This window comes from Camellia sinensis, chromosome 12 (genome assembly GCF_055761805.1).
Source record: "Camellia sinensis isolate YWXY chromosome 12, ASM5576180v1, whole genome shotgun sequence".
Taxonomy (NCBI): Eukaryota; Viridiplantae; Streptophyta; class Magnoliopsida; order Ericales; family Theaceae; genus Camellia; species Camellia sinensis.
The window spans coordinates 103,418,447-103,428,372 of NC_138972.1; the positions used below are offsets into that span (position 1 = coordinate 103,418,447).

General features: G+C 37.3%; 1 long non-coding RNA gene across 1 annotated transcript; it reads left to right on the top strand.

Annotated features, from left to right (window-relative positions):
* The first annotated feature begins 420 nt into the window (after window positions 1–420).
* Window positions 421–3,562, top strand: LOC114290620 (uncharacterized). Its single transcript, XR_014346946.1, has 3 exons — window positions 421–649; window positions 1,357–1,401; window positions 3,230–3,562. It is a non-coding gene; the product is annotated as an uncharacterized LOC114290620 (long non-coding RNA).
* Window positions 3,563–9,926: the final 6,364 nt, after the last annotated feature.

The window sequence follows — 9,926 nt, forward strand, 5'->3', positions numbered from 1 at the left end:
TCATCTTTATTTCCCTATGAAATGATGTGGTTTAATTTAATTATATCTATTAGAATTGAAGCATTATCAGTTGAGTTACGGACTTAAAATGGGAATTACCGACCTTTATGGGTTCAAAAAATCAAAATTGAGTACTTGGATATGTTAATGGGAATTTTTGGAATTATTTGGGAAAATTAATTTGAAATTTAATTTGTCTGATTCGCTAATGGACGTTTGGGTGATTAACTTTATACTGCAAATTAAAGGCCTTAAAGACATCAGATACCGGAATAGGGGACATATTTATGATCAGCATAATTTTTAGAGTTATCTGGGAAGTTTAATTCAAATGTGATTTTGTGCGATTCGTAAGGGCGTGTTTGGCCCTTCCTATTTGTGGGAAGCTTTTATATATGCATATATGCCTTATGAGTTGTTAAACTCATCTATTTTGAACCAAACAAAAAAATAAAAATATCTAGAGAAAGGGGAAGGAGAACCGTGAGAGAGAGAGAGGGAGAGAGAGAAGAGGCAAAGCTTCTCCCTAAGGAATTCAACATCCATGGAAGCTTGAAGATGGTTGAAGAAGATAGAAGAGAGAGGAAAGATCAACCAAAAGCTTGGGAAAAATTGAAGAGACTAAGGGATGAACAAAGGTTTGAGTAAGGTATGTGGCTCTAATTACTAACCTTGTATAGAATCCATCTACTACTTGAAATCATGGATTGATATAGAAGATGCGAGCTTTGAACCCATGAACCTTGATTTTCTAAGAATTCCTTGATTGAAGAAGTAAAATCATTAAATTTGTTTATTGTGAGATTATGGTGTTTGATGAAGAATAATAATGTGAAATTGGTCATGTATTAAAGGGTTTTGGGCTTTGATTTACATGTAATTAAGGTTTGATTTTTGGAAATCAGAAGTCCCACAATTTCAGCCATTTTCGGACTGCTGCTGTCCAGGGCCGCACGTGCGGCACTGTACACCCGCACGTGCGGAGACAGCTCTGTCCAGCCAACTTTGAATAGGTATATCTTTTGCATCCGGACTCCGTTTTGAGTGATTCTTGAGCCTAAAATCAAGCTACGGAAATCTAGTTTCCAATGGCGCTAGTCTCACTCCCAAATTCTAAATAAAGAAAAAGTTATACCCAAATTAGTGACGACCATTCACGTTTTGTCAATTAGTTATGTACCATTTCTTCACCTAAACCAATTCCTATCGATTTCTCCTGTTTTGTAAGACATGGATTACAACATATTAAAGAATAATGAGCTTGGTACCACCATGACTAATTGATCGAACGATCAAAGAGAATAAGTAAAGGATCGAGTATAACCTCATATTATGTGTTGTACGCTGTAATTGTAGGTCGAGACGAGGACATTGTACCATTACCACCGGGAACCGATCACTGTGAGTAGTAGTACAAAAATGTACATTTTTTTCTACCATTGACAATTATTGTCACTAATGCTCTGTTCTTTGTAAGTATTATACGAACATTTATGACAATTGGAAAGCAATGTGAACTTATATGAACGCTGAAAGATTCGCGTACGTCGGTATGATTTCGGAATCCTTATGTTCTGTTAATGACGAATATTAGCCCTTTGTTATTTATTAGCATACTATGTTATTTCTTAAAGAATAAGTGGAACTTATGTTCATCCTTGAAGAATGATATTTGTGTGAATCTAAGATTATGTTACGAAGGGACCCAAGAACGTTTAGAATCTATGATATGAAAGTAAAGGTTTACCATCGGTATGCAACCCACATAAGAATATGAATTATTCTATTTTGTTAAGTGCATGATAATGACATGATATAACAAGAAATGTTATGGTTTCTATTAACTTAATGATTATTCATATATGTAGAAGTATTCACATCATCTTTAGCACAAGGCCCCTACCCAGGGGTAATAATACCGTGGTTCAAATAATTAAGTTACAAGTTTATGTATGTTCTAAGTTTAAGCCTGTTATAAGTTTACGTATGCTATAAGTCAAGAATGTTACAAACTCAAGAATGTTACAAGTTTATATATGTGACAAGTTCAAGTATGTACAAGTTTAAGCAAGGTTACAAGTACAAGTATATACAAGTTTAAATATGTTACAAGTTTTCAAGTTTAAGTATGTTATAAGTTCAAGTATGTTACAAGTAGACACATGTTACAAGTTCACGCATGTTATAAGTTCAAGTATATTACAAGTAGACGCATGTTACAAGTTCATGTATGTTATAAATTCAAGTATGTTACCAGTGTACGCATGTTATAAGCTCAAGTATGTTACAAGCTTAAGTACGTTACAAGCTTAAGTATGTTACAAGTTTAAGTGCGTTACAAGCTTAAGTATTTTACAAGTTTAAGTACGACACAAGCTTAAGTATGCTACAAGATACGTTACAAGCTTACCTATGTACAAGTTCAAGTGTACTATAAGTTCACAATGTTGAGGAATTTCTTTATGGAACTAACAAGAATGTTTTTTATTGATTTGCCAGCGCTATTAAAAGGCTAAGTATAAGTAAGTATGAATTCTGATTTTTGTTAATGATTCAAGCATAATGAATATGTATGAATTTATTTTCGTTTATGGTGTGACATTACATGTGTGGTTTGGTCAGTAAGACCTAATGATTATTGGTATGGAACAAAGTGCTACTTGGAACTAAGTGCTACATTTTGAGCCACCGCTAGAGTCCATGTGAGACACCTCTTGAGTCCATACATATGTGAAAGTTATGAGGCTTATAGCCATCCGTATAAGTTGTTATGAAATGAAACAAAGTGCTACACAGAACTAAGTGCTACATTGTGAGTTACCTCTAGAGTCCGTGTGAGACACCTCTTGGGTTCATATATGCATGTCCAAGGGCTTCATGCCAACTTTTCAAGGGCTTCATGCCAACTTTACAAGGGATTTATGCCATATGTTTCAAGGGCCTTAGTGCCATATGTTACAAGGGCTTTATGCCACATGCTTCAAGGGCCTTAGTGCCACAAGTTTCAAGGGCTTATAGCCACCATGTTTCAAGGGCTTATAGCCACCATGTTTATGTAGCAAGATTGAACTTAAGGCCGTTATGTACGTAGCACAGAATCAGACTAACTATGTGAACTCTACATCTTTATATGCATTGCTATGTGTTATGTTTCATTTTAAGCATCGTTTAATTTATGTATTACTATTCACTGAGCTTGGCTCACTCTGTCTAATGTCTGTTTCTGTAGGTAACCAACCAAGTGGTCAGTCCTAGTCATGACACCTGTTTTCTTTTGTCAACCTTCGTGGGTTCAGGCACTGCACGAAGCCATTTATTTTTGTAAAGTCTATTGAAATGTTGGCTTAATTTTGATTACCCATTTAAAGTTAAAGAGGTAGAACTTCAATGATTTTTATATAAGCCCAATGATGGGGCTGGGTCTGTACATATGGTTGTTTATCACTGATGCTACAACATATGGTTTGGAGCTTTATCTATTTTCCATGATGAATGTGATGTATAAGAGGTCCTGGCATGTAGATGTAGCTCAATGGAATTTATATGTATAGTTATTTTCCTACTTTATGCTTCTGATGAGGCCCCATATGTTATTTTCTACAGGTTAAGTGTTCGTTTTCAAACGGGTCATGCCCAAACTTTTAGCTCGATCCCCGTCATAATCAGCGAAGTGGCAATCTTGAAAGCTTTATCATCACAAACTTCTCTGAAAAGCACAATTCGGGTTGGATTCGCATCTAAACACTCATAGCCTCACTGAAAAAAAAGTGCGAAAATAAATACAACTGAAAGGAGTTTTGTCAAACGGGATTGCCAAGAAAAAACCTAACAATCTCCCCCTTTGGCAATGCCGTGACAAAACACACCTAACAAATAAAATCCTAAACACCCCAACCCATTACAGCCAACAAAAGCCAAGTTCTTTTTCAAGAGTAAGATCTGCAAAACAGTTATTAGTGCCACAATCTCCAAAACAACTATTAGTCCCACAAGAATATATGAAAAAAACAATAAACATAGGACAAGATTATCTTGAAACATGAGATGGAAAACATGAATAGATGAAAAACTAAGACTCATGAACAACAACTCTCAAACAACCAAAGCAAGAGCATAAACCACACAAGCAATGATATGACGATGTAAATACCATGAATATGCAAGAAGGGCAAATAGTGCATAGCAACATGCAAAACATATAGTCAATCTCCCTTACCAAACATATCAAAGTGTACATGCTAAACAACTCTTGCAATGAGAAACCAAACTTCCTTACCAAGCCAAAACAAGATGAACCAAACTCCTCCTTACTAAAAGCAACCACAAACACTGAAAACAGTGAACAAGAAGAAAACGACAAAAAATAATATGGTGGAGCAAGCAAGGAATTTCAGATTAGTACCTTAAAACACATAAGATTATCCAAGAAGCACCATTACAAGAAAACATAATGTGCACAGTCTGTAGAAAATTCCTCATGAAAGAAAGTGATGCATTATGTGAAAAGCATAGATCCCATGATAAAAAGTGTGTGTGTGACTCTTGGAGTTCGACAAACACTAGATTCAATCCTAGTAGTGATATGAAAATTGGACCTCCGACAAGAGAATCTTAAGCATGACAAAGGAAAGTCAAACCACTAGGAATCAAGGGGTATTTGGTGAGTAAAGGCGGAGGCTCCCCCTCAATCAATGAATCTTTTCCCTTTTTTTTTCCACACACTTTTTCTTTTCTTTTTTTTTTCACATTTTTTTCTTTTCTTTCTTGTGCATATTTTTTCTTTTTTTTTCTTTTTTTTTTTCTTTTGCACAATCATTGGTGGCTGACACACTCAAGAGTATGGAAACCGAACCAGAGAAGCATGGATATAATAAGGATGGCCTGGTTGGTGACTCTGAGGTAGCCTTTTCCTCATGGCTAGATTGCAAAGATTTAAGGGGAAAGCCATGGAGGTGCAAAAAGATGGTAGGTGGTTAAGAGACTCAACATCACCCATGATATGCTAGTATAGGTCAATTCCTCTAGAAACGCAAAAGATCAATGACAGAAGTCCATAAAAAAATAATCACTAAGGCGGAAGACTCCAAAATTTGCTAATCCAAGAGTGTGTACAGAATGAGACATACTAATCACAAAACACACACTCTAAAATGAGTAATGACCATAGAAAGCACACATATATTAACAAGTAATGGATATTCTCATCAATTCCAATATGCACCAAGGACCACTCAAAAAATTCAAGCTTGCAAAACCATACTAAGAAAATCTTTTTGGATTTTTTTTTTTTTTTTTTTTCAATTTTTTTCTTAACCAAAGCAAGACAAAAAACAAACAAGCACACATTAAAAGACCCAAAAAAAAAACACAAAAACCTATAGACTAAAACGACCAAACAAATTAACATAAGTCAACTTTTCTTACCCAAATCTTTTTGGTCTTAACAAAATCAGGTCTAGCGGTCTTGGTAAGTGTCGTGGTGTAGTGAACACCCGCATGAATCTTGGTATTCCGCCTAGACATGTAAGTCGAATTTCTACCCTTTTGAGGCACTCTCCCATGCAACTTATAACAATAAGGGCGAATATGACCATGCATACCACAATGATGACAAACAAATACAGGGTGTACCTTCTTTTCTTTTACCTTACCAACTCTAGGGAGTTTGAGAAGTCTTTCCTTTTGTTGAATCTTTTGTCCCCCCTTTCCTTGAGTTCTTGTATCATGAGAAGTTGAAGCACTCTGTTTTTGCTCTTTCTTACCACCAAAGCCAATGCCACTCTTGTCACAACTTGTTTGTTGAGACCCAATGATATCCTCCAAGGTCTTTGATCCTTTGTTCCAAAGACCAATTGTAGCCATAGCACACTTGAGCTCTTCTTCTTTCTTGATCATTAGTTCTTCCAAAGCAACTTGTGACATCTCGAGAGATTCAATCTTTTCTTCATACATGGCATGGGTTTGCAGTAGCTCATTCCTCTCTGTCTCACAAGTCAACAGTTTTGTACAAAGAACTTGTCGATCATCAGCTACCTTGATGGCATTAATCCTGGCCTCGGAAATCTCCTCCTTAAGTTTGACATTCTCACAATCACATGCTTTGAGTTTCTTTGTGAGTTTGTCATTCAATTTGAATAACTTAAGAGACTCCTTATACAACTTTTCATAAGCTTGCTCAAGCTCTTCATGATCACTCTCCGAGGATTCATCATCAGTGATATTCTCAACTGACCTCTTTGGAGAATCTGTTTGTCCTTCAGCTTCAGAAGCCGCCATGAAAGCAAGAAATTGTTTATGACCCTCTTCGTCTTGACCTTCATTGTCACTTTCATCTTCATCAGATTCAGATTCATCATCCCAAGTGATGGCAAGGGCTTTCTTCTTCTTCAAACGAGTGGGGCATTCTTGAGCAAAATGGCCAAATCCTTGGCATTCATAGCATTGGAGTCTTTCAGAGTTTCCTTGTATCTTTCCTTTCTCCTTCTTGGCTATAGAATTAATTTTGAGTATATCTTTGCCTTTAGATTTATGAGAATGAGTAGATTCCAAAATATTAGGATTCTTTTTCAAAAAAGATTTTTTAAATTGTTTAACAAAAGCAGCCATAATCTTGGAATCTATATCACAATCCTCATCAGAATCCTCTCTAACTTTATGAGCACTACTAAAAGCAATATCTTTTTGTTTCTGTTTGAAATTCCTGTGTGCCTCATAAGTTTGGAGATTTCCAACCAACTGATCCAGCTTGAGGTTGTCAACATCTTGAGCCTCCTCAATAGCCGTAACTTTTGGTTGGAACCGATCGGGCAAGGATCTCAAAATTTTTCCCACAACTTTGGATTCTGGAATTTTTTCACCTAAATTGAAGCTGGAATTTACAATGTCACTCAACTTCGCATAAAATTCATCAAAGGTCTCACTGTCTTTCATTGAAAGGTTTTCGAAACTAGATGTGAGCCTTTGAAGTTTTGAGCGTTTAACAGAAGGAGTGCCCTCATGAATAGTTTGTAAGATATCCCAAGCCTCTTTTGCGACTTCACAATTACAAATACGACTAAATTCTTCAGGTGTGACAGCGCAAAAGAGAGAATTGATAGGTTTACTATTCCAGCTACTATTTTGGTAATCAGTTGTGTCCCACTGATCAATTGGTTTGGGGATTGTAACTCCATCAACAGTAATTGTTGGTTCAGTCCACCCATTCATGACGGATTGCCAAACTTTTTCATCAATAGATTTTAAAAAAGATCTCATCCGAGCTTTCCAAAAAGGATAATTGGATCCGTCAAGTAGGGGTGGTCGAACCATAGAATTTCCTTCACGAATTGTATCCATTATCACAAATCAAACAAGATCTCGTTCTAAAAGAAAATATTTTTTTTAAAAAAAAAAATAGAACGACCTGCTCTGATACCAATTGAAAAATCTAGAAACCTCCTAGATGTTGATTTGTGATTATGTATCAATTTTAAGCAAAATATAACAATCCCAATCAAACAATCAAGATAAAGAGACACAACGATTTAACGTGGAAAAAACCACAATTGGACACCTCCAACTGTGATCAAAAAAACCACGGGCAACAGCCACAAGAACAATCCACTAAGAAGAATTAAAGGAATTACACAGGTATACTCTCAATTACCTAGCGAATCCACAACGCCTAATTGAACCAACCTCTATGTGCCTCTTCCAACCCCATCTTCACCACGGAATTGTCTTTCTGATGAGCCACTCCGGATTCCACCAAAGCTTCAGGCTCGAATTCTTCAGAATCCACAACTGAAGAACAACTCGCTCTTTTGTGTATAACAAACAAACCTTTGATGTACTCTCTTTAGATCATGAGTTGAATACTCAATAAAACATCAAAGAAAACTAGCAAAATCTCTCCAGATATAAACCTTAAGATCCAAAAATAAGATCTGGAGCAGTTCTTCTAGTGTTGGGAGAAAACCAACTATTTATAGAAAATCAAAGCAATCCTAATTTCAGAAGAAAACCAACTCTTTAACAAATCTGGAAATCTGAGATCGCGCGGTCCGCTCGAGCGCCCTTTTCCCCGCTCGAGCGGAGACTTCAAATTCTGTGATTTCATACAGGCTCCACGCTCGAGCGTCGGTTTTGCCGCTCGAGCGGCAAATCACACTATCCAGTACTTTTGCAGGCGACTGCAGAGATGCTGAGAGCTTCCAATCTCCGCTCGAGCGTCCCTTTTCCCCGCTCGAGCGGACAGGCCAAATCTGGAAAATCTGGAAAAATAAAACATGATCGAACAGGCAACTTTGAATGCATTTTTGCATTTTGCTTCGGGGGCGCTGCCCCTCGACCCCGCCGTGGCGCTGCCCCGGACCCGCCACGGGTCAAGCCCAAACTTTTAGCTCGATCCCCGTCATAATCAGCGAAGTGGCAATCTTGAAAGCTTTATCATCACAAACTTCTCTGAAAAGCACAATTCGGGTTGGATTCGCATCTAAACACTCATAGCCTCACTGAAAAAAAAGTGCGAAAATAAATACAACTGAAAGGAGTTTTGTCAAACGGGATTGCCAAGAAAAAACCTAACATATGGTATGACATTACATGTGTGGTTTGGTCAGTAAGACCTAATGATTATTGGTATGGAACAAAGTGCTACTTGGAACTAAGTGCTACATTGTGAGCCACCGCTAGAGTCCATGTGAGACACCTCTTGAGTCCATACATATGTGAAAGTTATGAGGCATATAGCCATCCGTATAAGTTGTTATGAAATGAAACAAAGTGCTACACAGAACTAAGTGCTACATTGTGAGTTACCTCTAGAGTCCGTGTGAGACACCTCTTGGGTTCATATATGCATGTCCAAGGGCCTCATGCCAACTTTTCAAGGGCTTCATGCCAACTTTACAAGGGCTTTATGCCATATGTTTCAAGGGCCTTAGTGCCATATGTTACAAGGGCTTTATGCCACATGCTTCAAGGGCCTTAGTGCCACAAGTTTCAAGGGCTTATAGCCACCATGTTTCAAGGGCTTATAGCCACCATGTTTATGTAGCAAGATTGAACTTAAGGCCGTTATGTACGTAGCACAGAATCAGACTAACTATGTGAACTCTACATCTTTATATGCATTGCTATGTGTTATGTTTCATTTTAAGCATCGTTTAATTTATGTATTACTATTCACTGAGCTTGGCTCACTCTGTCTAATGTCTGTTTCTGTAGGTAACCAACCAAGTGGTCAGTCCTAGTCATGACACCTGTTTTCTTTTGTCAACCTTCGTGGGTTCAGGCACTGCACGAAGCCATTTATTTTTGTAAAGTCTATTGAAATGTTGGCTTAATTTTGATTACCCATTTAAAGTTAAAGAGGTAGAACTTCAATGATTTTTATATAAGCCCAATGATGGGGCTAGGTCTGTACATATGGTTGTTTATCACCGATGCTACAACATATGGTTTGGAGCTTTATCTATTTTCCATGATGAATGTGATGTATAAGAGGTCCTGGCATGTAGATGTAGCTCAATGGAATTTATATGTATAGTTATTTTCCTACTGTATGCTTCCGATGAGGCCCCATATGTTATTTACTACAGGTTAAGTGTTCGTTTTCAAACGGGTCATGCCCAAACTTTTAGGGGCGGGTTTGGGGCGTGACATGTAGTCACTAGCTTAAAGCCATTGTTTCTTCCAACGTAAAGGTATAATTGGAGTGCAACGGCTCAAAAATACAACCCAAGTGCTCATAGTCTTCCTCATCCGATGCTCATGTCCATCAGAAGGATATGAACGAGTCACGAACCGTAGTTTTCAAAAAATACAAAAGATGGATCAAACTATACTCTTCAACAAAATCACAATATGTATTATACTTATGTATACTCTTGTGTGTCTCTTACATGCATGTCTCTTATGTGTCCTCCATCTCTAAAAAACATAGG